This window comes from Stenella coeruleoalba (genome assembly GCF_951394435.1).
Source record: "Stenella coeruleoalba genome assembly, contig: scaffold_58, whole genome shotgun sequence".
NCBI lineage: Eukaryota > Metazoa > Chordata > Mammalia > Artiodactyla > Delphinidae > Stenella > Stenella coeruleoalba.
Window position 1 is genome coordinate 972,719 of NW_027645882.1, and position 27,453 is coordinate 1,000,171.

Consider the following 27,453-nt stretch of genomic DNA (forward strand, 5'->3'; position numbering starts at 1 on the left):
AAAAGACACAGCCACCCCAAAGTTTGGAACGGCTCTGTTTACAAGAACCTCGTTTACAGTACAAGTTCAACATCGCAGAAAGTGAAAAATGGATAAAGAAGTTGTGGTATTCACTTACAAAGCAATATCACTCAGCAATGAAATCTATGTCATCAGGCCCTTAGCAGCACAATGAGTGGATTCAGGTATGATGATTCTAACTGAAATAAGTCACACAGAAAAAGAAACATCATAAGATATCAGTAATACACGGAATGGAAACTTGGCTACACAGGAACTGAATTACAGAAGAGAACAGGGTCTCAAATTTAGAAAACCAACTTATTCTTTCTTAAGGGTAAAGGTGAGTTGGGGTGCTGCATAAAACCAGAGATTGAAATGAGCACAGATAAAGTTCCTTAAGCCAAATATGGAATAGACAAGAGCTACTCCTTGCTCAACGAAATGGAATCAACACCGCATATTAAATGCCTAAGAATGTACCTGACTAGTAAGTATCTTAAAACCTATGGATTGCTATGTCTCCGAAAGAGAATCAAGCATGTGTACAGGGGCATAAACGCAGCAGTGATAGGATTGGAGAGGTTCGGTGAGCAAATGAAGACCCTTTGAAGTCATATTGCATGGTACCCATTACACGGGTCTTAACTCTCCAGGTTTAAGGTATTCTTCCTTCAGCTGAAACATGCATGTGGAACCCAAGTATGATCAACCATGTGAACGGAAGACGTGTTCAAATATGTCTCAGTTTTCCTCCCCTGGTACTTGGGTGCAACATTCCAGACGCTTTACTAACACTCTCCCCACTTGGAGAGTCAGCGCCTTTAACCTCCTGTTTGGCCCAGTTTGCAATTTCTGCGGAAGATGAACAGGAATAGCGAGAACCAATGAGAGACTAGCTGGAGGTGTCTGAACGGGCAAATTTAACTCTCATTTCCCACCAGGAAGAGGAAATAACCAAAGGCTCAGCGTGCCGTGCCGGAACCAGATTAGGGCCTGAAGCCATCCTGCGGTGTTGCGGCCAGGTCACAAGAAAGCAAGTTGAAGAAAGGAGCTCAGGGGCACTGTAATTCACAAACCTGCAGAGTTATAAATGACAGCTATCGTCCAAAAATAGACTGAAGTAAGGCTGCCAAGAGGACTTGAAAGCGGGGCAGAATTGCAGGAAACCGATTTCAGGAGGTAGACTGGAATTGCATTGAAAGCATAGGAAAAGAGGCAGAACGTCCACAATGATGCACTTGGCCAAAAAGGGTGTATGCGTTTTTTCCTGAATATATTCAGGAAAAAACGCATACGCCCTTTTTGGCCAACCAAGCAAGCTTGCAAAGGAAATCTGCACTACAATGAAGTCTCACTTCCCCCCGGTCAAAAGGGCCATCTGAAAAAAGTGTAAAATCCAGAAAGGCAGGACAGGCCATGGAGAACTGGGAGCCTTGTTATGCTGATGGGCGGGATGTAAATTGCCAACAGACACTCGGGAGAAGTGTATGGTGTTTCCTGAAACATCTAAAAAACAAAGCAACAGAACCTAGGGCACTTCCACTTATGGTTCTATAGCTTAGGGAAATTAAAATCAAAAAGACACAGCCACCCCAAGGTTTGTGACGCCTCTGTTTACAAGAACCTCGTTTACAGTACAAGTTCAACATCGCAGAAAGTGAAAAATGGATAAAGAAGTTGTGGTATTTACTTACAAAGCAATATCACTCAGCAATGAAATCTATGTCTTCAGGCCCTTAGCATCACAATGAGTGGATTCAGGTATGATGACTCTAACTGAAATAAGTCACACAGAAAAAGAAACATCATAAGATATCAGTAATACACGGAATGTAAACTTGGCTACACAGGAACTGAATTACAGAACAGAACAGGGTCTCAAATTTAGAAAACCAACTTATGCTTGCTTAAGGGGAAAGGTGAGTTGGGGTGCTGCATAAAACCAGAGATTGAAATGAGCACAGATAAAGTTCCTTAAGTCAAATATGGAATAGACAAGAGCTACTCCTTGCTCAACGAAATGGACTCAACACCTCATATTAAACGCCTAAGAATGTACCTGACTAGTAAGTATCGTAAAACCTATGGATTGCTATGTCTCTGAAAGAGAATCAAGCATGTGTACAGGGGCATAAACGCAGCAGTGATAGGATTGGAGAGGTTCGGTGAGCAAATGAAGACCCTTTGAAGTCATATTGCATGGTACCCATTCCACGGGTTTCAACTACCCAGGTTTAAGGTATTCTTCCTTCAGCTAAAACATGCATGTGGAACCCAAGTATGATCAACCATGTGAACGGGAGACGTGTTCAAATATGTCTCAGTTTTCCTCCCCTGGTACTCGGGTGCAACATTCCAGATGCTTTACTAACACTCTCCCCACTTGGAGAGTCAGCGCCTTTAACCTCCTGTTTGGCCCAGTTTGCAATTTCTGCGGAAGATGAACAGGAATAGCGAGAACCAATGAGAGACTATCTGGAGGTGTCTGGACGGGCAAATTTAACTCTCATTTCCCACCAGGAAGAGGAAATAACCAAAGGCTCAGCGTGCCGTGCCGGAACCAGATTAGGGCCTGAAGCCATCCTGCGGTGTTGCGGCCAGGTCACAAGAAAGCAAGTTGAAGAAAGGAGCTCAGGGGCACTGTAATTCACAAACCTGCAGAGTTATAAATGACAGCTATCGTCCAAAAATAGACTGAAGTAAGGCTGCCAAGAGGACTTGAAAGCGGGGCAGAATTGCAGGAACCCGATTTCAGGAGGTAGACTGGAATTGCATTGAAAGCATAGGAAAAGAGGCAGAACGTCCACAATGATGCACTTGGCCAAAAAGGGCGTATGCGTTTTTTCCTGAATATATTCAGGAAAAAACGCATATGCCCTTTTTGGCCAACCAAGCAAGCTTGCAAAGGAAATCTGCACTACAATGAAGTCTCACTTCCCCCCAGTCAAAAGGGCCATCTGAAAAAAGTGTAAAATCCAGAAAGGCAGGACAGGCCATGGAGAACTGGGAGCATTGTTATGCTGATGGGCGGGATGTAAATTGCCAACAGACACTCGGGAGAAGTGTATGGTGTTTCCTGAAACATCTAAAAAACAAAGCAACAGAACCTAGGGCACTTCCACTTATGGTTCTATAGCTTAGGGAAATTAAAATCAAAAAGACACAGCCACCCCAAGGTTTGTGACGCCTCTGTTTACAAGAACCTCGTTTACAGTACAAGTTCAACATCGCAGAAAGTGAAAAATGGATAAAGAAGTTGTGGTATTTACTTACAAAGCAATATCACTCAGCAATGAAATCTATGTCTTCAGGCCCTTAGCATCACAATGAGTGGATTCAGGTATGATGACTCTAACTGAAATAAGTCACACAGAAAAAGAAACATCATAAGATATCAGTAATACACGGAATGTAAACTTGGCTACACAGGAACTGAATTACAGAACAGAACAGGGTCTCAAATTTAGAAAACCAACTTATGCTTGCTTAAGGGGAAAGGTGAGTTGGGGTGCTGCATAAAACCAGAGATTGAAATGAGCACAGATAAAGTTCCTTAAGTCAAATATGGAATAGACAAGAGCTACTCCTTGCTCAACGAAATGGACTCAACACCTCATATTAAACGCCTAAGAATGTACCTGACTAGTAAGTATCGTAAAACCTATGGATTGCTATGTCTCTGAAAGAGAATCAAGCATGTGTACAGGGGCATAAACGCAGCAGTGATAGGATTGGAGAGGTTCGGTGAGCAAATGAAGACCCTTTGAAGTCATATTGCATGGTACCCATTCCACGGGTTTCAACTACCCAGGTTTAAGGTATTCTTCCTTCAGCTAAAACATGCATGTGGAACCTACAGTATGATCAACCATGTGATCGGGAGACGTGTTCAAATATGTCTCAGTTTTCCTCCCCTGGTACTCGGGTGCAACATTCCAGATGATTTACTAACACTCTCCCCACTTGGAGAGTCAGTCCCTTTAACCTCCTGTTTGGCCCAGTTTGCAATTTCTGCGGAAGATGAACAGGAATAGCGAGAACCAATGAGAGGCTAGCTGGAGGTGTCTGGACGGGCAAATTTAACTCTCATTTCCCACCAGGAAGAGGAATTAACCAAAGGCTCAGCATGCCGGGCCGGAACCAGATTAGGGCCTGAAGCCATCCTGCGGTGTTGCGGCCAGGTCACAAGAAAGCGAGTTGAAGAAAGGAGCTCAGGGGCACTGTAATTCACAAACCTGCAGAGTTATAAATGACAGCTATCGTCCAAAAATAGACTGAAGTAAGGCTGCCATGAGGACTTGAAAGCGGGGCAGAATTGCAGGAAACCGATTTCAGGAGGTAGACTGGAATTGCATTGAAAGCATATGAAAAGAGGCAGAACGTCCACAATGATGCACTTGGCCAAAAAGGGCGTATGCGTTCTTTCCTGAATATATTCAGGAAAAAACGCATACGCCCTTTTTGGCCAACCAAGCAAGCTTGCAAAGGAAATCTGCACTACAATGAAGTCTCACTTCCCCCCGGTCAAAAGGGCCATCTGAAAAAAGTGTAAAATCCAGAAAGGCAACAGGCCATGGAGAACTGGGAGCCTTGTTATGCTGATGGGCGGGATGGAAATTGACAAAAGACACTTGGGAGAAGTGTATGGTGTTTCCTGAAACATCTAAAAAACAAAGCAACAGAGCCTAGGGCACTTCCACTTATGGTCCTATAGCTTAGGGAAATTAAAATCAAAAAGACACAGCCACCCCAAAGTTTGGAACGGCTCTGTTTACAAGAACCTCGTTTACAGTACAAGTTCAACATCGCAGAAAGTGAAAAATGGATAAAGAAGATGTGGCATTCACTTACAAAGCAATATCACTCAGCAATGAAATCTATGTCATCAGGCCCTTAGCAGCACAATGAGTGGATTCAGGTATGATGATTCTAACTGAAATAAGTCACACAGAAAAAGAAACATCATAAGATATCAGTAATACACGGAATGTAAACTTGGCTACACAGGAACTGAATTACAGAACAGAACAGGGTCTCAAATTTAGAAAAACAACTTATTCTTGCTTAAGGGTAAAGGTGAGTTGGGGTGCTGCATAAAACCAGAGATTGAAATGAGCACAGATAAAGTTCCTTAAGCCAAATATGGAATAGACAAGAGCTACTCCTTGCTCAACGAAATGGACTCAACACCCCATATTAAACGCCTAAGAATGTACCTGACTAGTAAGTATCTTAAAACCTATGGATTGCTATGTCTCCGAAAGAGAATCAAGCATGTGTACAGGGGCATAAACGCAGCAGTGATAGGATTGGAGAGGTTCGGTGAGCAAATGAAGACCCTTTAAAGTCATATTGCATGGTACCCATTACACGGGTCTTAACTCTCCAGGTTTAAGGTATTCTTCCTTCAGCTAAAACATGCATGTGGAACCCAAGTATGATCAACCATGTGAACGGGAGACGTGTTCAAATATGTCTCAGTTTTCCTCCCCTGGTACTCGGGTGCAACATTCCAGACGCTTTTCTAACACTCTCCCCACTTGGAGAGTCAGCGCCTTTAACCTCCTGTTTGGCCCAGTTTGCAATTTCTGCGGAAGATGAACAGGAATAGCGAGAACCAATGAGAGACTAGCTGGAGGTGTCTGGACGGGCAAATTTAACTCTCATTTCCCACCAGGAAGAGGAAATAACCAAAGGCTCAGCGTGCCGTGCCGGAACCAGATTAGGGCCTGAAGCCATCCTGCGGTGTTGCGGCCAGGTCACAAGAAAGCAAGTTGAAGAAAGGAGCTCAGGGGCACTGTAATTCACAAACCTGCAGAGTTATAAATGACAGCTATCGTCCAAAAATAGACTGAAGTAAGGCTGCCAAGAGGACTTGAAAGCGGGGCAGAATTGCAGGAAACCGATTTCAGGAGGTAGACTGGAATTGCATTGAAAGCATAGGAAAAGAGGCAGAACGTCCACAATGATGCACTTGGCCAAAAAGGGCGTATGCGTTTTTTCCTGAATATATTCAGGAAAAAACGCATACGCCCTTTTTGGCCAACCAAGCAAGCTTGCAAAGGAAATCTGCACTACAATGAAGTCTCACTTCCCCCCGGTCAAAAGGGCCATCTGAAAAAAGTGTAAAATCCAGAAAGGCAGGACAGGCCATGGAGAACTGGGAGCCTTGTTATGTTGATGGGCGGGATGTAAATTGCCAACAACCACTCGGGAGAAGTGTATGGTGTTTCCTGAAACATCTAAAAAACAAAGCAACAGAACCTAGGGCACTTCCACTTATGGTCCTATAGCTTAGGGAAATTAAAATCAAAAAGACACAGCCACCCCAAAGTTTGGAACGGCTCTGTTTACAAGAACCTCGTTTACAGTACAAGTTCAACATCGCAGAAAGTGAAAAATGGATAAAGAAGTTGTGGTATTTACTTACAAAGCAATATCACTCAGCAATGAAATCTGTGTCACCAGGCCCTTAGCAGCACAATGAGTGGATTCAGGTATGATGATTCTAACTGAAATAAGTCACACAGAAAAAGAAACATCATGAGATATCAGTAATACACGGAATGTAAACTTGGCTACACAGGAACTGAATTACAGAACAGAACAGGGTCTCAAATTTAGAAAACCAACTTATGCTTGCTTAAGGGTAAAGGTGAGTTGGGGTGCTGCATAAAACCAGAGATTGAAATGAGCACAGATAAAGTTCCTTAAGTCAAATATGGAATAGACAAGAGCTACTCCTTGCTCAACGAAATGGACTCAACACCGCATATTAAACACCTAAGAATGTACCTGACTAGTAAGTATCTTAAAACCTATGGATTGCTATGTCTCCGAAAGAGAATCAAGCATGTGTACAGGGGCATAAACGCAGCAGTGATAGGATTGGAGAGGTTCGGTGAGCAAATGAAGACCCTTTGAAGTCATATTGCATGGTACCCATTACACGGGTCTTCACTCTCCAGGTTTAAGGTATTCTTCCTTCAGCTAAAACATGCATGTGGAACCCAAGTATGATCAACCATGTGAACGGGAGACGTGTTCAAATATGTCTCAGTTTTCCTCCCCTGGTACTCGGGTGCAACATTCCAGATGCTTTACTAACACTCTCCCCACTTGGAGAGTCAGCGCCTTTAACCTCCTGTTTGGCCCAGTTTGCAATTTCTGCGGAAGATGAACAGGAATAGCGAGAACCAATGAGAGACTATCTGGAGGTGTCTGGACGGGCAAATTTAACTCTCATTTCCCACCAGGAAGAGGAAATAACCAAAGGCTCAGCGTGCCGTGCCGGAACCAGATTAGGGCCTGAAGCCATCCTGCGGTGTTGCGGCCAGGTCAAAAGAAAGCAAGTTGAAGAAAGGAGCTCAGGGGCACTGTAATTCACAAACCTGCAGAGTTATAAATGACAGCTATCGTCCAAAAATAGACTGAAGTAAGGCTGCCAAGAGGACTTGAAAGCGGGGCAGAATTGCAGGAACCCGATTTCAGGAGGTAGACTGGAATTGCATTGAAAGCATAGGAAAAGAGGCAGAACGTCCACAATGATGCACTTGGCCAAAAAGGGCGTATGCGTTTTTTCCTGAATATATTCAGGAAAAAACGCATATGCCCTTTTTGGCCAACCAAGCAAGCTTGCAAAGGAAATCTGCACTACAATGAAGTCTCACTTCCCCCCAGTCAAAAGGGCCATCTGAAAAAAGTGTAAAATCCAGAAAGGCAGGACAGGCCATGGAGAACTGGGAGCATTGTTATGCTGATGGGCGGGATGTAAATTGCCAACAGACACTTGGGAGAAGTGTATGGTGTTTCCTGAAACATCTAAAAAACAAAGCAACAGAACCTAGGGCACTTCCACTTATGGTTCTATAGCTTAGGGAAATTAAAATCAAAAAGACACAGCCACCCCAAAGTTTGGGACGCCTCTGTTTACAAGAACCTCGTTTACAGTACAAGTTCAACATCGCAGAAAGTGAAAAATGGATAAAGAAGTTGTGGTATTTACTTACAAAGCAATATCACTCAGCAATGAAATCTATGTCATCAGGCCCTTAGCAGCACAATGAGTGGATTCAGGTATGATGATTCTAACTGAAATAAGTCACACAGAAAAAGAAACATCATAAGATATCAGTAATACACGGAATGTAAACTTGGCTACACAGGAACTGAATTACAGAACAGAACAGGGTCTCAAATTTAGAAAACCAACTTATGCTTGCTTAAGGGTAAAGGTGAGTTGGGGTGCTGCATAAAACCAGAGATTGAAATGAGCACAGATAAAGTTCCTTAAGTCAAATATGGAATAGACAAGAGCTACTCCTTGCTCAACGAAATGGACTCAACACCGCATATTAAACGCCTAAGAATGTACCTGACTAGTAAGTATCGTAAAATCTATGGATTGCTATGTCTCCAAAAGAGAATCAAGCATGTGTACAGGGGCATAAACGCAGCAGTGATAGGATTGGAGAGGTTCGGTGAGCAAATGAAGACCCTTTGAAGTCATATTGCATGGTACCCATTTCACGGGTCTCAACTCTCCAGGTTTAAGGTATTCTTCCTTCAGCTAAAACATGCATGTGGAACCGAAGTATGATAAACCATGTGAATGTGAGACGTGTTCAAATATGTCTCAGTTTTCCTCCCCTGGTACTCGGGTGCAACATTCCAGACGCTTTACTAACACTCTCCCCACTTGGAGAGTCAGTCCCTTTAACCTCCTGTTTGGCCCAGTTTGCAATTTCTGCGGAAGATGAACAGGAATAGCGAGAACCAATGAGAGACTAGCTGGAGGTGTCTGGACGGGCAAATTTAACTCTCATTTCCCACCAGGAAGAGGAAATAACCAAAGGCTCAGCGTGCCGTGCCGGAACCAGATTAGGGCCTGAAGCCATCCTGCGGTGTTGCGGCCAGGTCACAATAAAGCAAGTTGAAGAAAGGAGCTCAGGGGCACTGTAATTCACAAACCTGCAGAGTTATAAATGACAGCTATCGTGCAAAAATAGACTGAAGTAAGGCTGCCAAGAGGACTTGAAAGCGGGGCAGAATTGCAGGAAACCGATTTCAGGAGGTAGACTGGAATTGCATTGAAAGCATAGGAAAAGAGGCAGAACGTCCACAATGATGCACTTGGCCAAAAAGGGCGTATGCGTTTTTTCCTGAATATATTCAGGAGAAAACGCATACGCCCTTTTTGGCCAACCAAGCAAGCTTGCAAAGGAAATCTGCACTACAATGAAGTCTCACTTCCCCCCGGTCAAAAGGGCCATCTGAAAAAAGTGTAAAATCCAGAAAGGCAGGACAGGCCATGGAGAACTGGGAGCCTTGTTATGCTGATGGGCGGGATGTAAATTGCCAACAACCACTCGGGAGAAGTGTATGGTGTTTCCTGAAACATCTAAAAAACAAAGCAACAGAACCTAGGGCACTTCCACTTATGGTCCTATAGCTTAGGGAAATTAAAATGAAAAAGACACAGCCACCCCAAAGTTTGGAACGGCTCTGTTTACAAGAACCTCGTTTACAGTACAAGTTCAACATCGCAGAAAGTGAAAAATGGATAAAGAAGTTGTGGTATTTACTTACAAAGCAATATCACTCAGCAATGAAATCTGTGTCATCAGGCCCTTAGCAGCACAATGAGTGGATTCAGGTATGATGATTCTAACTGAAATAAGTCACACAGAAAAAGAAACATCATAAGATATCAGTAATACACGGAATGTAAACTTGGCTACACAGGAACTGAATTACAGAACAGAACAGGGTCTCAAATTTAGAAAACCAACTTATTCTTGCTTAAGGGTAAAGGTGAGTTGGGGTGCTGCATAAAACCAGAGATTGAAATGAGCACAGATAAAGTTCCTTAAGTCAAATATGGAATAGACAAGAGCTACTCCTTGCTCAACGAAATGGACTCAACACCGCATATTAAACGCCTAAGAATGTACCTGACTAGTAAGTATCTTAAAACCTATGGATTGCTATGTCTCCGAAAGAGAATCAAGCATGTGTACAGGGGCATAAACGCAGCAGTGATAGGATTGGAGAGGTTCGGTGAGCAAATGAAGACCCTTTGAAGTCATATTGCATGGTACCCATTACACGGGTCTCAACTCTCCAGGTTTAAGGTATTCTTCCTTCAGCTAAAACATGCATGTGGAACCCAAGTATGATCAACCATGTGAACGGGAGACGTGTTCAAATATGTCTCAGTTTTCCTCCCCTGGTTCTCGGGTGCAACATTCCAGACGCTTTACTAACACTCTCCCCACTTGGAGAGTCAGCGCCTTTAACCTCCTGTTTGGCCCAGTTTGCAATTTCTGCGGAAGATGAACAGGAATAGCGAGAACCAATGAGAGGCTAGCTGGAGGTGTCTTGACGGGCAAATTTAACTCTCATTTCCCACCAGGAAGAGGAAATAAGCAAAGGCTCAGCGTGCCGTACCGGAACCAGATTAGGGCCTGAAGCCATCCTGCGGTGTTGCGGCCAGCTCAAAAGAAAGCGAGTTGAAGAAAGGAGCTCAGGGGCACTGTAATTCACAAACCTGCAGAGTTATAAATGACAGCTATCGTCCAAAAATAGACTGAAGTAAGGCTGCCAAGAGGACTTGAAAGCGGGGCAGAATTGCAGGAAACCGATTTCAGGAGGTAGACTGGAATTGCATTGAAAGCATAGGAAAAGAGGCAGAACGTACACAATGATGCACTTGGCCAAAAAGGGCGTATGCGTTTTTTCCTGAATATATTCAGGAAAAAACGCATACGCCCTTTTTGGCCAACCAAGCAAGCTTGCAAAGGAAATCTGCACTACAATGAAGTCTCACTTCCCCCCGGTCAAAAGGGCCATCTGAAAAAAGTGTAAAATCCAGAAAGGCAGGACAGGCCATGGAGAACTGGGAGCCTTGTTATGCTGATGGGCGGGATGTAAATTGCCAACAACCACTCGGGAGAAGTGTATGGTGTTTCCTGAAACATCTAAAAAACAAAGCAACAGAACCTAGGGCACTTCCACTTATGGTCCTATAGCTTAGGGAAATTAAAATCAAAAAGACACAGCCACCCCAAAGTTTGGAACGGCTCTGTTTACAAGAACCTCGTTTACAGTACAAGTTCAACATCGCAGAAAGTGAAAAATGGATAAAGAAGTTGTGGTATTTACTTACAAAGCAATATCACTCAGCAATGAAATCTGTGTCATCAGGCCCTTAGCAGCACAATGAGTGGATTCAGGTATGATGATTCTAACTGAAATAAGTCACACAGAAAAAGAAACATCATGAAATATCAGTAATACACGGAATGTAAACTTGGCTACACAGGAACTGAATTACAGAACAGAACAGGGTCTCAAATTTAGAAAACCAACTTATGCTTGCTTAAGGGTAAAGGTGAGTTGGGGTGCTGCATAAAACCAGAGATTGAAATGAGCACAGATAAAGTTCCTTAAGTCAAATATGGAATAGACAAGAGCTACTCCTTGCTCAACGAAATGGACTCAACACCGCATATTAAACACCTAAGAATGTACCTGACTAGTAAGTATCTTAAAACCTATGGATTGCTATGTCTCCGAAAGAGAATCAAGCATGTGTACAGGGGCATAAACGCAGCAGTGATAGGATTGGAGAGGTTCGGTGAGCAAATGAAGACCCTTTGAAGTCATATTGCATGGTACCCATTACACGGGTCTTAACTCTCCAGGTTTAAGGTATTCTTCCTTCAGCTAAAACATGCATGTGGAACCCAAGTATGATCAACCATGTGAACGGGAGACGTGTTCAAATATGTCTCAGTTTTCCTCCCCTGGTACTCGGGTGCAACATTCCAGATGCTTTACTAACACTCTCCCCACTTGGAGAGTCAGCGCCTTTAACCTCCTGTTTGGCCCAGTTTGCAATTTCTGCGGAAGATGAACAGGAATAGCGAGAACCAATGAGAGACTATCTGGAGGTGTCTGGACGGGCAAATTTAACTCTCATTTCCCACCAGGAAGAGGAAATAACCAAAGGCTCAGCGTGCCGTGCCGGAACCAGATTAGGGCCTGAAGCCATCCTGCGGTGTTGCGGCCAGGTCAAAAGAAAGCAAGTTGAAGAAAGGAGCTCAGGGGCACTGTAATTCACAAACCTGCAGAGTTATAAATGACAGCTATCGTCCAAAAATAGACTGAAGTAAGGCTGCCAAGAGGACTTGAAAGCGGGGCAGAATTGCACGAACCCGATTTCAGGAGGTAGACTGGAATTGCATTGAAAGCATAGGAAAAGAGGCAGAACGTCCACAATGATGCACTTGGCCAAAAAGGGCGTATGCGTTTTTTCCTGAATATATTCAGGAAAAGACGCATATGCCCTTTTTGGCCAACCAAGCAAGCTTGCAAAGGAAATCTGCACTACAATGAAGTCTCACTTCCCCCCAGTCAAAAGGGCCATCTGAAAAAAGTGTAAAATCCAGAAAGGCAGGACAGGCCATGGAGAACTGGGAGCATTGTTATGCTGATGGGCGGGATGTAAATTGCCAACAGACACTCGGGAGAACTGTATGGTGTTTCCTGAAACATCTAAAAAACAAAGCAACAGAACCTAGGGCACTTCCACTTATGGTTCTATAGCTTAGGGAAATTAAAATCAAAAAGACACAGCCACCCCAAAGTTTGGGACGCCTCTGTTTACAAGAACCTCGTTTACAGTACAAGTTCAACATCGCAGAAAGTGAAAAATGGATAAAGAAGTTGTGGTATTTACTTACAAAGCAATATCACTCAGCAATGAAATCTATGTCATCAGGCCCTTAGCATCACAATGAGTGGATTCAGGTATGATGATTCTAACTGAAATAAGTCACACAGAAAAAGAAACATCATAAGATATCAGTAATACACGGAATGTAAACTTGGCTACACAGGAACTGAATTACAGAACAGAACAGGGTCTCAAATTTAGAAAACCAACTTATGCTTGCTTAAGGGTAAAGGTGAGTTGGGGTGCTGCATAAAACCAGAGATTGAAATGAGCACAGATAAAGTTCCTAAAGTCAAATATGGAATAGACAAGAGCTACTCCTTGCTCAACGAAATGGACTCAACACCGCATATTAAACGCCTAAGAATGTACCTGACTAGTAAGTATCGTAAAATCTATGGATTGCTATGTCTCCAAAAGAGAATCAAGCATGTGTACAGGGGCATAAACGCAGCAGTGATAGGATTGGAGAGGTTCGGTGAGCAAATGAAGACCCTTTGAAGTCATATTGCATGGTACCCATTACACGGGTCTCAACTCTCCAGGTTTTAGGTATTCTTCCTTCAGCTAAAACATGCATGTGGAACCGAAGTATGATAAACCATGTGAATGTGAGACGTGTTCAAATATGTCTCAGTTTTCCTCCCCTGGTACTCGGGTGCAACATTCCAGACGCTTTACTAACACTCTCCCCACTTGGAGAGTCAGTCCCTTTAACCTCCTGTTTGGCCCAGTTTGCAATTTCTGCGGAAGATGAACAGGAATAGCGAGAACCAATGAGAGACTAGCTGGAGGTGTCTGGACGGGCAAATTTAACTCTCATTTCCCACCAGGAAGAGGAAATAACCAAAGGCTCAGCGTGCCGTGCCGGAACCAGATTAGGGCCTGAAGCCATCCTGCGGTGTTGCGGCCAGGTCACAATAAAGCAAGTTGAAGAAAGGAGCTCAGGGGCACTGTAATTCACAAACCTGCAGAGTTATAAATGACAGCTATCGTCCAAAAATAGACTGAAGTAAGGCTGCCAAGAGGACTTGAAAGCGGGGCAGAATTGCAGGAAACCGATTTCAGGAGGTAGACTGGAATTGCATTGAAAGCATAGGAAAAGAGGCAGAACGTCCACAATGATGCACTTGGCCAAAAAGGGCGTATGCGTTTTTTCCTGAATATATTCAGGAGAAAACGCATACGCCCTTTTTGGCCAACCAAGCAAGCTTGCAAAGGAAATCTGCACTACAATGAAGTCTCACTTCCCCCCGGTCAAAAGGGCCATCTGAAAAAAGTGTAAAATCCAGAAAGGCAGGACAGGCCATGGAGAACTGGGAGCCTTGTTATGCTGATGGGCGGGATGTAAATTGCCAACAACCACTCGGGAGAAGTGTATGGTGTTTCCTGAAACATCTAAAAAACAAAGCAACAGAACCTAGGGCACTTCCACTTATGGTCCTATAGCTTAGGGAAATTAAAATGAAAAAGACACAGCCACCCCAAAGTTTGGAACGGCTCTGTTTACAAGAACCTCGTTTACAGTACAAGTTCAACATCGCAGAAAGTGAAAAATGGATAAAGAAGTCGTGGTATTTACTTACAAAGCAATATCACTCAGCAATGAAATCTGTGTCATCAGGCCCTTAGCAGCACAATGAGTGGATTCAGGTATGATGATTCTAACTGAAATAAGTCACACAGAAAAAGAAACATCATAAGATATCAGTAATACACGGAATGTAAACTTGGCTACACAGGAACTGAATTACAGAACAGAACAGGGTCTCAAATTTAGAAAACCAACTTATTCTTGCTTAAGGGTAAAGGTGAGTTGGGGTGCTGCATAAAACCAGAGATTGAAATGAGCACAGATAAAGTTCCTTAAGTCAAATATGGAATAGACAAGAGCTACTCCTTGCTCAACGAAATGGACTCAACACCGCATATTAAACGCCTAAGAATGTACCTGACTAGTAAGTATCTTAAAACCTATGGATTGCTATGTCTCCGAAAGAGAATCAAGCATGTGTACAGGGGCATAAACGCAGCAGTGATAGGATTGGAGAGGTTCGGTGAGCAAATGAAGACCCTTTGAAGTCATATTGCATGGTACCCATTACACGGGTCTCAACTCTCCAGGTTTAAGGTATTCTTCCTTCAGCTAAAACATGCATGTGGAACCCAAGTATGATCAACCATGTGAACGGGAGACGTGTTCAAATATGTCTCAGTTTTCCTCCCCTGGTACTCGGGTGCAACATTCCAGACGCTTTACTAACACTCTCCCCACTTGGAGAGTCAGCGCCTTTAACCTCCTGTTTGGCCCAGTTTGCAATTTCTGCGGAAGATGAACAGGAATAGCGAGAACCAATGAGAGGCTAGCTGGAGGTGTCTTGACGGGCAAATTTAACTCTCATTTCCCACCAGGAAGAGGAAATAAGCAAAGGCTCAGCGTGCCGTACCGGAACCAGATTAGGGCCTGAAGCCATCCTGCGGTGTTGCGGCCAGCTCAAAAGAAAGCGAGTTGAAGAAAGGAGCTCAGGGGCACTGTAATTCACAAACCTGCAGAGTTATAAATGACAGCTATCGTCCAAAAATAGACTGAAGTAAGGCTGCCAAGAGGACTTGAAAGCGGGGCAGAATTGCAGGAAACCGATTTCAGGAGGTAGACTGGAATTGCATTGAAAGCATAGGAAAAGAGGCAGAACGTCCACAATGATGCACTTGGCCAAAAAGGGCGTATGCGTTTTTTCCTGAATATATTCAGGAAAAAACGCATACGCCCTTTTTGGCCAACCAAGCAAGCTTGCAAAGGAAATGTGCACTACAATGAAGTCTCACTTCCCCCCGGTCAAAAGGGCCATCTGAAAAAAGTGTAAAATCCAGAAAGGCAGGACAGGCCATGGAGAACTGGGAGCCTTGTTATGCTGATGGGCGGGATGTAAATTGCCAACAACCACTCGGGAGAAGTGTATGGTGTTTCCTGAAACATCTAAAAAACAAAGCAACAGAACCTAGGGCACTTCCACTTATGGTCCTATAGCTTAGGGAAATTAAAATCAAAAAGACACAGCCACCCCAAAGTTTGGAACGGCTCTGTTTACAAGAACCTCGTTTACAGTAAAAGTTCAACATCGCAGAAAGTGAAAAATGGATAAAGAAGTTGTGGTATTTACTTACAAAGCAATATCACTCAGCAATGAAATCTGTGTCATCAGGCCCTTAGCAGCACAATGAGTGGATTCAGGTATGATGATTCTAACTGAAATAAGTCACACAGAAAAAGAAACATCATGAGATATCAGTAATACACGGAATGTAAACTTGGCTACACAGGAACTGAATTACAGAACAGAACAGGGTCTCAAATTTAGAAAACCAACTTATGCTTGCTTAAGGGTAAAGGTGAGTTGGGGTGCTGCATAAAACCAGAGATTGAAATGAGCACAGATAAAGTTCCTTAAGTCAAATATGGAATAGACAAGAGCTACTCCTTGCTCAACGAAATGGACTCAACACCGCATATTAAACACCTAAGAATGTACCTGACTAGTAAGTATCTTAAAACCTATGGATTGCTATGTCTCCGAAAGAGAATCAAGCATGTGTACAGGGGCATAAACGCAGCAGTGATAGGATTGGAGAGGTTCGGTGAGCAAATGAAGACCCTTTGAAGTCATATTGCATGGTACCCATTACACGGGTCTTAACTCTCCAGGTTTAAGGTATTCTTCCTTCAGCTAAAACATGCATGTGGAACCCAAGTATGATCAACCATGTGAACGGGAGACGTGTTCAAATATGTCTCAGTTTTCCTCCCCTGGTACTCGGGTGCAACATTCCAGATGCTTTACTAACACTCTCCCCACTTGGAGAGTCAGCGCCTTTAACCTCCTGTTTGGCCCAGTTTGCAATTTCTGCGGAAGATGAACAGGAATAGCGAGAACCAATGAGAGACTAGCTGGAGGTGTCTGGACGGGCAAATTTAACTCTCATTTCCCACCAGGAAGAGGAAATAACCAAAGGCTCAGCGTGCCGTGCCGGAACCAGATTAGGGCCTGAAGCCATCCTGCGGTGTTGCGGCCAGGTCAAAAGAAAGCAAGTTGAAGAAAGGAGCTCAGGGGCACTGTAATTCACAAACCTGCAGAGTTATAAATGACAGCTATCGTCCAAAAATAGACTGAAGTAAGGCTGCCAAGAGGACTTGAAAGCGGGGCAGAATTGCAGGAAACCGATTTCAGGAGGTAGACTGGAATTGCATTGAAAGCATAGGAAAAGAGGCAGAACGTCCACAATGATGCACTTGGCCAAAAAGGGCGTATGCGTTTTTTCCTGAATATATTCAGGAAAAAACGCATATGCCCTTTTTGGCCAACCAAGCAAGCTTGCAAAGGAAATCTGCACTACAATGAAGTCTCACTTCCCCCCGGTCAAAAGGGCCATCTGAAAAAAGTGTAAAATCCAGAAAGGCAGGACAGGCCATGGAGAACTGGGAGCCTTGTTATGCTGATGGGCGGGATGTAAATTGCCAACAGACACTTGGGAGAAGTGTATGGTGTTTCCTGAAACATCTAAAAAACAAAGCAACAGAACCTAGGGCACTTCCACTTATGGTTCTATAGCTTAGGGAAATTAAAATCAAAAAGACACAGCCACCCCAAAGTTTGGGACGCCTCTGTTTACAAGAACCTCGTTTACAGTACAAGTTCAACATCGCAGAAAGTGAAAAATGGATAAAGAAGTTGTGGTATTTACTTACAAAGCAATATCACTCAGCAATGAAATCTATGTCATCAGGCACTTAGCATCACAATGAGTGGATTCAGGTATGATGATTCTAACTGAAATAAGTCACACAGAAAAAGAAACATCATAAGATATCAGTAATACACGGAATGTAAACTTGGCTACACAGGAACTGAATTACAGAACAGAACAGGGTCTCAAATTTAGAAAACCAACTTATGCTTGCTTAAGGGTAAAGGTGAGTTGGGGTGCTGCATAAAACCAGAGATTGAAATGAGCACAGATAAAGTTCCTTAAGTCAAATATGGAATAGACAAGAGCTACTCCTTGCTCAACGAAATGGACTCAACACCGCATATTAAACGCCTAAGAATGTACCTGACTAGTAAGTATCGTAAAACCTATGGATTGCTATGTCTCCAAAAGAGAATCAAGCATGTGTACAGGGGCATAAACGCAGCAGTGATAGGATTGGAGAGGTTCGGTGAGCAAATGAAGACCCTTTGAAGTCATATTGCATGGTACCCATTACACGGGTCTCAACTCTCTAGGTTTAAGGTATTCTTCCTTCAGCTAAATCATGCATGTGGAACCCAAGTATGATCAACCATGTGAATGGGAGACGTGTTCAAATATGTCTCAGTTTTCCTCCCCTGGTACTCGGGTGCAACATTCCAGACGCTTTACTAACACTCTCCCGACTTGGAGAGTCAGTCCCTTTAACCTCCTGTTTGGCCCAGTTTGCAATTTCTGCGGAAGATGAACAGGAATAGCGAGAACCAATGAGAGACTAGCTGGAGGTGTCTGGACGGGCAAATTTAACTCTCATTTCCCACCAGGAAGAGGAAATAACCAAAGGCTCAGCGTGCCGTGCCGGAACCAGATTAGGGCCTGAAACCATCCTGCCGTGTTGCGGCCAGGTCACAATAAAGCAAGTTGAAGAAAGGAGCTCAGGGGCACTGTAATTCACAAACCTGCAGAGTTATAAATGACAGCTATCGTCCAAAAATAGACTGAAGTAAGGCTGCCAAGAGGACTTGAAAGCGGGGCAGAATTGCAGGAAACCGATTTCAGGAGGTAGACTGGAATTGCATTGAAAGCATAGGAAAAGAGGCAGAACGTCCACAATGATGCACTTGGCCAAAAAGGGCGTATGCGTTTTTTCCTGAATATATTCAGGAGAAAACGCATACGCCCTTTTTGGCCAACCAAGCAAGCTTGCAAAGGAAATCTGCACTACAATGAAGTCTCACTTCCCCCCGGTCAAAAGGGCCATCTGAAAAAAGTGTAAAATCCAGAAAGGCAGGACAGGCCATGGAGAACTGGGAGCCTTGTTATGCTGATGGGCGGGATGTAAATTGCCAACAACCACTCGGGAGAAGTGTATGGTGTTTCCTGAAACATCTAAAAAACAAAGCAACAGAACCTAGGGCACTTCCACTTATGGTCCTATAGCTTAGGGAAATTAAAATCAAAAAGACACAGCCACCCCAAAGTTTGGAACGGCTCTGTTTACAAGAACCTCGTTTACAGTACAAGTTCAACATCGCAGAAAGTGAAAAATGGATAAAGAAGTTGTGGTATTTACTTACAAAGCAATATCACTCAGCAATGAAATCTGTGTCATCAGGCCCTTAGCAGCACAATGAGTGGATTCAGGTATGATGATTCTAACTGAAATAAGTCACACAGAAAAAGAAACATCATGAGATATCAGTAATACACGGAATGTAAACTTGGCTACACAGGAACTGAATTACAGAACAGAACAGGGTCTCAAATTTAGAAAACCAACTTATTCTTGCTTAAGGGTAAAGGTGAGTTGGGGTGCTGCATAAAACCAGAGATTGAAATGAGCACAGATAAAGTTCCTTAAGTCAAATATGGAATAGACAAGAGCTACTCCTTGCTCAACGAAATGGACTCAACACCGCATATTAAACGCCTAAGAATGTACCTGACTAGTAAGTATCTTAAAACCTATGGATTGCTATGTCTCCGAAAGAGAATCAAGCATGTGTACAGGGGCATAAACGCAGCAGTGATAGGATTGGAGAGGTTCGGTGAGCAAATGAAGACCCTTTGAAGTCATATTGCATGGTACCCATTACACGGGTCTCAACTCTCCAGGTTTAAGGTATTCTTCCTTCAGCTAAAACATGCATGTGGAACCCAAGTATGATCAACCATGTGAACGGGAGACGTGTTCAAATATGTCTCAGTTTTCCTCCCCTGGTACTCGGGTGCAACATTCCAGACGCTTTACTAACACTCTCCCCACTTGGAGAGTCAGCGCCTTTAACCTCCTGTTTGGCCCAGTTTGCAATTTCTGCGGAAGATGAACAGGAATAGCGAGAACCAATGAGAGGCTAGCTGGAGGTGTCTGGACGGGCAAATTTAACTCTCATTTCCCACCAGGAAGAGGAAATAAGCAAAGGCTCAGCGTGCCGTACCGGAACCAGATTACGGCCTGAAGCCATCCTGCGGTGTTGCGGCCAGCTCAAAAGAAAGCGAGTTGAAGAAAGGAGCTCAGGGGCACTGTAATTCACAAACCTGCAGAGTTATAAATGACAGCTATCGTCCAAAAATAGACTGAAGTAAGGCTGCCAAGAGGACTTGAAAGCGGGGCAGAATTGCAGGAAACCGATTTCAGGAGGTAGACTGGAATTGCATTGAAAGCATAGGAAAAGAGGCAGAACGTCCACAATGATGCACTTGGCCAAAAAGGGCGTATGCGTTTTTTCCTGAATATATTCAGGAAAAAACGCATACGCACTTTTTGGCCAACCAAGCAAGCTTGCAAAGGAAATCTGCACTACAATGAAGTCTCACTTCCCCCCGGTCAAAAGGGCCATCTGAAAAAAGTGTAAAATCCAGAAAGGCAGGACAGGCCATGGAGAACTGGGAGCCTTGTTATGCTGATGGGCGGGATGTAAATTGCCAACAACCACTTGGGAGAAGTGTATGGTGTTTCCTGAAACATCTAAAAAACAAAGCAACAGAACCTAGGGCACTTCCACTTATGGTCCTATAGCTTAGGGAAATTAAAATCAAAAATACACAGCCACCCCAAAGTTTGGAACGGCTCTGTTTACAAGAACCTCGTTTACAGTACAAGTTCAACATTGCAGAAAGTGAAAAATGGATAAAGAAGTTGTGGTATTTACTTACAAAGCAATATCACTCAGCAATGAAATCTGTGTCATCAGGCCCTTAGCAGCACAATGAGTGGATTCAGGTATGATGATTCTAACTGATATAAGTCACACAGAAAAAGAAACATCATAAGATATCAGTAATACACGGAATGTAAACTTGGCTACACAGGAACTGAATTACAGAACAGAACAGGGTCTCAAATTTAGAAAACCAACTTATTCTTGCTTAAGGGTAAAGGTGAGTTGGGGTGCTGCATAAAACCAGAGATTGAAATGAGCACAGATAAAGTTCCTTAAGTCCAATATGGAATAGACAAGAGCTACTCCTTGCTCAACGAAATGGACTCAACACCCCATATTAAACGCCTAAGAATGATCCTGACTAGTAAGTATCTTAAAACCTATGGATTGCTATGTCTCCGAAAGAGAATCAAGCATGTGTACAGGGGCATAAACGCAGCAGTGATAGGATTGGAGAGATTCGGTGAGCAAATGAAGACCCTTTGAAGTCATATTGCATGGTACCCATTACACGGGTTTCAACTACCCAGGTTTAAGGTATTCTTCCTTCAGCTAAAACATGCATGTGGAACCTAGAGTATGATCAACCATGTGATCGGGCGACGTGTTCAAATATGTCTCAGTTTTCCTCCCCTGGTACTCGGGTGCAACATTCCAGACGCTTTACTAACACTGTCGCCACTTGGAGAGTCAGTCCCTTTAACCTCCTGTTTGGCCCACTTTGTAATTTCTGCGGAAGATGAACAGGAATAGCGAGAACCAATGAGAGACTAGCTGGAGGTGTCTGGACGGGCAAATTTAACTCTCATTTCCCCCAGGAAGAGGAATTAACCAAAGGCTCAGCGTGCCGTGCCGGAACCAGATTAGGGCCTGAAGCCATCCTGCGGTGTTGCGGCCAGGTCACAAGAAAGCGAGTTGAAGAAAGGAGCTCAGGGGCACTGTAATTCACAAACCTGCAGAGTTATAAATGACAGCTATCATCCAAAAATAGACTGAAGTAAGGCTGCCAAGAGGACTTGAAAGCGGGGCAGAATTGCAGGAAACCAATTTCAGGAAGTAGACTGGAATTGCATTGAAAGCATAGGAAAAGAGGCAGAACGTCCACAATGATGCACTTGGCCAAAAAGGGCGTATGCGTTTTTTCCTGAATATATTCAGGAAAAAACGCATACGCCCTTTTTGGCCAACCAAGCAAGCTTGCAAAGGAAATCTGCACTACAATGAAGTCTCACTTCCCCCCGGTGAAAAGGGCCATCTGAAAAAAGTGTAAAATCCAGAAAGGCAACAGGCCATTGAGAACTGGGAGCCTTGTTATGCTGATGGGCGGGATGTAAATTGCCAACAGACACTTGGGAGAAGTGCATGGTGTTTCCTGAAACATCTAAAAAACAATGCAACAGAGCCTAGGGCACTGCCACTTATGGTCCTATAGCTTAGGGAAATTAAAATGAAAAAGACACAGCCACCCCAAAGTTTGGAACGGCTCTGTTTACAAGAACCTCGTTTACAGTACAAGTTCAACATCACAGAATGTGAAAAATGGATAAAGAACTTGAGGTACTTACGTACAATGCAGTATCACTCAGCAATGATATCTATGTCATCAGGCCCGTAGCAGCATAATGAGTAGATTCAGGTACGATGATTCTAACTGAAATAAGTCACACAGAAAAAGAAACATCATAAGATATCACTAATACACGGAATGTAAACTTGGCTACACAGGAACTGAATTCCAAAACAGAACAGGATCTCAAATTTAGAAAACCAACTTATGCTTGCTTAAGGGGAAAGGTGAGTTGGGGTGCTGCATAAAACCAGAGATTGAAATGAGCACAGATAAAGTTCCTTAAGCCAAATATGGAATAGACAAGAGCTACTCCTTGCTCAACGAAATGGACTCAACACCCCATATTAAACGCCTAAGAATGTACCTGACTAGTAAGTATCTTAAAACCTATGGATTGCTATGTCTCCAAAAGAGAATCAAGCGTGTGTACAGGGGCATAAACGCAGCAGTGATAGGATTGGAGAGGTTCGGTGAGCAAATGAAGACCCTTTGAAGTCATATTGCATGGTACCCATTCCACGGGTCTCAACTCTCCAGGTTTAAGGTATTCTTCCTTCAGCTAAAACATGCATGTGGAACCCAAGTATGATCAACCATGTGAACAGGAGACGTGTTCAAATATGTCTCAGTTTTCGTCCCCTGGTACTCGGGTGCAACATTCCAGACGCTTTACTAACACTCTCCCCACTTGGAGAGTCAGCGCCTTTAACCTCCTGTTTGGCCCAGTTTGCAATTTCTGCGGAAGATGAACAGGAATAGCGAGAACCAATGAGAGACTAGCTGGAGGTGTCTGGACGGGCAAATTTAACTCTCACTTCCCACCAGGAAGAGGAAATAACCAAAGGCTCAGCGTGCCGTGCCGGAACCAGATTAGGGCCTGAAGCCATCCTGCGGTGTTGCGGCCAGGTCACAAGAAAGCAAGTTGAAGAAAGGAGCTCAGGGGCACTGTAATTCACAAACCTGCAGAGTTATAAATGACAGCTATCGTCCAAAAATAGACTGAAGTAAGGCTGCCAAGAGGACTTGAAAGCGGGGCAGAATTGCAGGAAACCGATTTCAGGAGGTAGACTGGAATTGCATTGAAAGCATAGGAAAAGAGGCAGAACGTCCTCAATGATGCACTTGGCCAAAAAGGGGGTATGCGTTTTTTCCTGAATATATTCAGGAAAAAACGCATACGCCTTTTTGGCCAACCAAGCAAGCTTGCAAAGGAAATCTGCACTACAATGAAGTCTCACTTCCCCCCGGTCAAAAGGGCCATCTGAAAAAAGTGTAAAATCCAGAAAGGCAGGACAGTCCATGGAGAACTGGGAGCCTTGTTATGCTGATGGGTGGGATGTAAATTGCCAACAGACACTTGGGAGAAGTGTATGGTGTTTCCAGAAACATCTAAAAAACAAAGCAACAGAGCCTAGGGCACTGCCACTTATGGTCCTATAGCTTAGGGAAATTAAAATCAAAAAGACACAGCCACCCCAAAGTTTGGAACGGCTCTGTTTACAAGAACCTCGTTTACAGTACAAGTTCAACATCACAGAAAGTGAAAAATGGATAAAGAACTTGTGGTACTTACGTACAATGCAGTATCACTCAGCAATGAAATCTATGTCATCAGGCCCGTAGCAGCATAATGAGTAGATTCAGGTACGATGATTCTAACTGAAATAAGTCACACAGAAAAAGAAACATCATAAGATATCTGTAATACACGGAATGTAAACTTGGCTACACAGGAACTGAATTCCAAAACAAAACAGGGTCTCAAATTTAGAAAACCAACTTATGCTTGCTTAAGGGGAAAGGTGAGTTGCGGTGCTGCATAAAACCAGAGATTGAAATGAGCACAGATAAAGTTCCTTAAGCCAAATATGGAATAGACAAGAGCTACTCCTTGCTCAACGAAATGGACTCAACACCCCATATTAAACGCCTAAGAATGTACCTGACTAGTAAGTATCTTAAAACCTATGGATTGCTATGTCTCCGAAAGAGAATCAAGCATGTGTACAGGGGCATAAACGCAGCAGTGATAGGATTGGAGAGGTTCGGTGAGCAAATGAAGACCCTTTGAGGTCATATTGCATGGTACCCATTCCACGGGTTTCAACTACCCAGGTTTTAGGTATTCTACCTTCAGCTAAAACATGCATGTGGAACCCAAGTATGATCAACCATGTGAACGGGAGACGTGTTCAAATATGTCTCAGTTTTCCTCCCCTGGTACTCGGGTGCAACATTCCAGACGCTTTACTAACACTCTCCCCACTTGGAGAGTCAGCGCCTTTAACCTCCTGTTTGGCCCAGTTTGCAATTTCTGCGGAAGATGAACAGGAATAGCGAGAACCAATGAGAGGCTAGCTGGAGGTGTCTGGACGGGCAAATTTAACTCTCATTTCCCACCAGGAAGAGGAAATAACCAAAGGCTCAGCGTGCCGTACCGGAACCAGATTAGGGCCTGAAGCCATCCTGCGGTGTTGCGGCCAGCTCAAAAGAAAGCGAGTTGAAGAAAGGAGCTCAGGGGCACTGTAATTCACAAACCTGCAGAGTTATAAATGACAGCTATCGTCCAAAAATAGACTGAAGTAAGGCTGCCAAGAGGACTTGAAAGCGGGGCAGAATTGCAGGAAACCGATTTCAGGAGGTAGACTGGAATTGCATTGAAAGCATAGGAAAAGAGGCAGAACGTCCACAATGATGCACTTGGCCAAAAAGGGCGTATGCGTTTTTTCCTGAATATATTCAGGAAAAAACGCATACGCCCTTTTTGGCCAACCAAGCAAGCTTGCAAAGGAAATCTGCACTACAATGAAGTCTCACTTCCCCCCGGTCAAAAGGGCCATCTGAAAAAAGTGTAAAATCCAGAAAGGCAACAGGCCATTGAGAACTGGGAGCCTTGTTATGCTGATGGGCGGGATGTAAATTGCCAACAGACACTTGGGAGAAGTGCATGGTGTTTCCTGAAACATCTAAAAAACAATGCAACAGAGCCTAGGGCACTGCCACTTATGGTCCTATAGCTTAGGGAAATTAAAATGAAAAAGACACAGCCACCCCAAAGTTTGGAACGGCTCTGTTTACAAGAACCTCGTTTACAGTACAAGTTCAACATCACAGAATGTGAAAAATGGATAAAGAACTTGAGGTACTTACGTACAATGCAGTATCACTCAGCAATGATATCTATGTCATCAGGCCCGTAGCAGCATAATGAGTAGATTCAGGTACGATGATTCTAACTGAAATAAGTCACACAGAAAAAGAAACATCATAAGATATCACTAATACACGGAATGTAAACTTGGCTACACAGGAACTGAATTCCAAAACAGAACAGGATCTCAAATTTAGAAAACCAACTTATGCTTGCTTAAGGGGAAAGGTGAGTTGGGGTGCTGCATAAAACCAGAGATTGAAATGAGCACAGATAAAGTTCCTTAAGCCAAATATGGAATAGACAAGAGCTACTCCTTGCTCAACGAAATGGACTCAACACCCCATATTAAACGCCTAAGAATGTACCTGACTAGTAAGTATCTTAAAACCTATGGATTGCTATGTCTCCAAAAGAGAATCAAGCATGTGTACAGGGGCATAAACGCAGCAGTGATAGGATTGGAGAGGTTCGGTGAGCAAATGAAGACCCTTTGAAGTCATATTGCATGGTACCCATTCCACGGGTCTCAACTCTCCAGGTTTAAGGTATTCTTCCTTCAGCTAAAACATGCATGTGGAACCCAAGTATGATCAACCATGTGAACAGGAGACGTGTTCAAATATGTCTCAGTTTTCGTCCCCTGGTACTCGGGTGCAACATTCCAGACGCTTTACTAACACTCTCCCCACTTGGAGAGTCAGCGCCTTTAACCTCCTGTTTGGCCCAGTTTGCAATTTCTGCGGAAGATGAACAGGAATAGCGAGAACCAATGAGAGACTAGCTGGAGGTGTCTGGACGGGCAAATTTAACTCTCACTTCCCACCAGGAAGAGGAAATAACCAAAGGCTCAGCGTGCCGTGCCGGAACCAGATTAGGGCCTGAAGCCATCCTGCGGTGTTGCGGCCAGGTCACAAGAAAGCAAGTTGAAGAAAGGAGCTCAGGGGCACTGTAATTCACAAACCTGCAGAGTTATAAATGACAGCTATCGTCCAAAAATAGACTGAAGTAAGGCTGCCAAGAGGACTTGAAAGCGGGGCAGAATTGCAGGAAACCGATTTCAGGAGGTAGACTGGAATTGCATTGAAAGCATAGGAAAAGAGGCAGAACGTCCTCAATGATGCACTTGGCCAAAAAGGGCGTATGCGTTTTTTCCTGAATATATTCAGGAAAAAACGCATACGCCTTTTTGGCCAACCAAGCAAGCTTGCAAAGGAAATCTGCACTACAATGAAGTCTCACTTCCCCCCGGTCAAAAGGGCCATCTGAAAAAAGTGTAAAATCCAGAAAGGCAGGACAGTCCATGGAGAACTGGGAGCCTTGTTATGCTGATGGGTGGGATGTAAATTGCCAACAGACACTTGGGAGAAGTGTATGGTGTTTCCAGAAACATCTAAAAAACAAAGCAACAGAGCCTAGGGCACTGCCACTTATGGTCCTATAGCTTAGGGAAATTAAAATCAAAAAGACACAGCCACCCCAAAGTTTGGAACGGCTCTGTTTACAAGAACCTCGTTTACAGTACAAGTTCAACATCGCAGAAAGTGAAAAATGGATAAAGAACTTGTGGTACTTACGTACAATGCAGTATCACTCAGCAATGAAATCTATGTCATCAGGCCCGTAGCAGCATAATGAGTAGATTCAGGTACGATGATTCTAACTGAAATAAGTCACACAGAAAAAGAAACATCATAAGATATCTGTAATACACGGAATGTAAACTTGGCTACACAGGAACTGAATTCCAAAACAAAACAGGGTCTCAAATTTAGAAAACCAACTTATGCTTGCTTAAGGGGAAAGGTGAGTTGCGGTGCTGCATAAAACCAGAGATTGAAATGAGCACAGATAAAGTTCCTTAAGCCAAATATGGAATAGACAAGAGCTACTCCTTGCTCAACGAAATGGACTCAACACCCCATATTAAACGCCTAAGAATGTACCTGACTAGTAAGTATCTTAAAACCTATGGATTGCTATGTCTCCGAAAGAGAATCAAGCATGTGTACAGGGGCATAAACGCAGCAGTGATAGGATTGGAGAGCTTCGGTGAGCAAATGAAGACCCTTTGAGGTCA

At 43.6% G+C, this 27,453-nt stretch overlaps 1 long non-coding RNA gene across 8 annotated transcripts in view; it reads right to left on the reverse strand.

The window, feature by feature from the left end:
- Positions 1-27,453, reverse strand: part of LOC307181492 — a 2,017,432-nt gene that overhangs the window by 959,420 nt on the left and 1,030,559 nt on the right. The window lies entirely within an intron of this gene.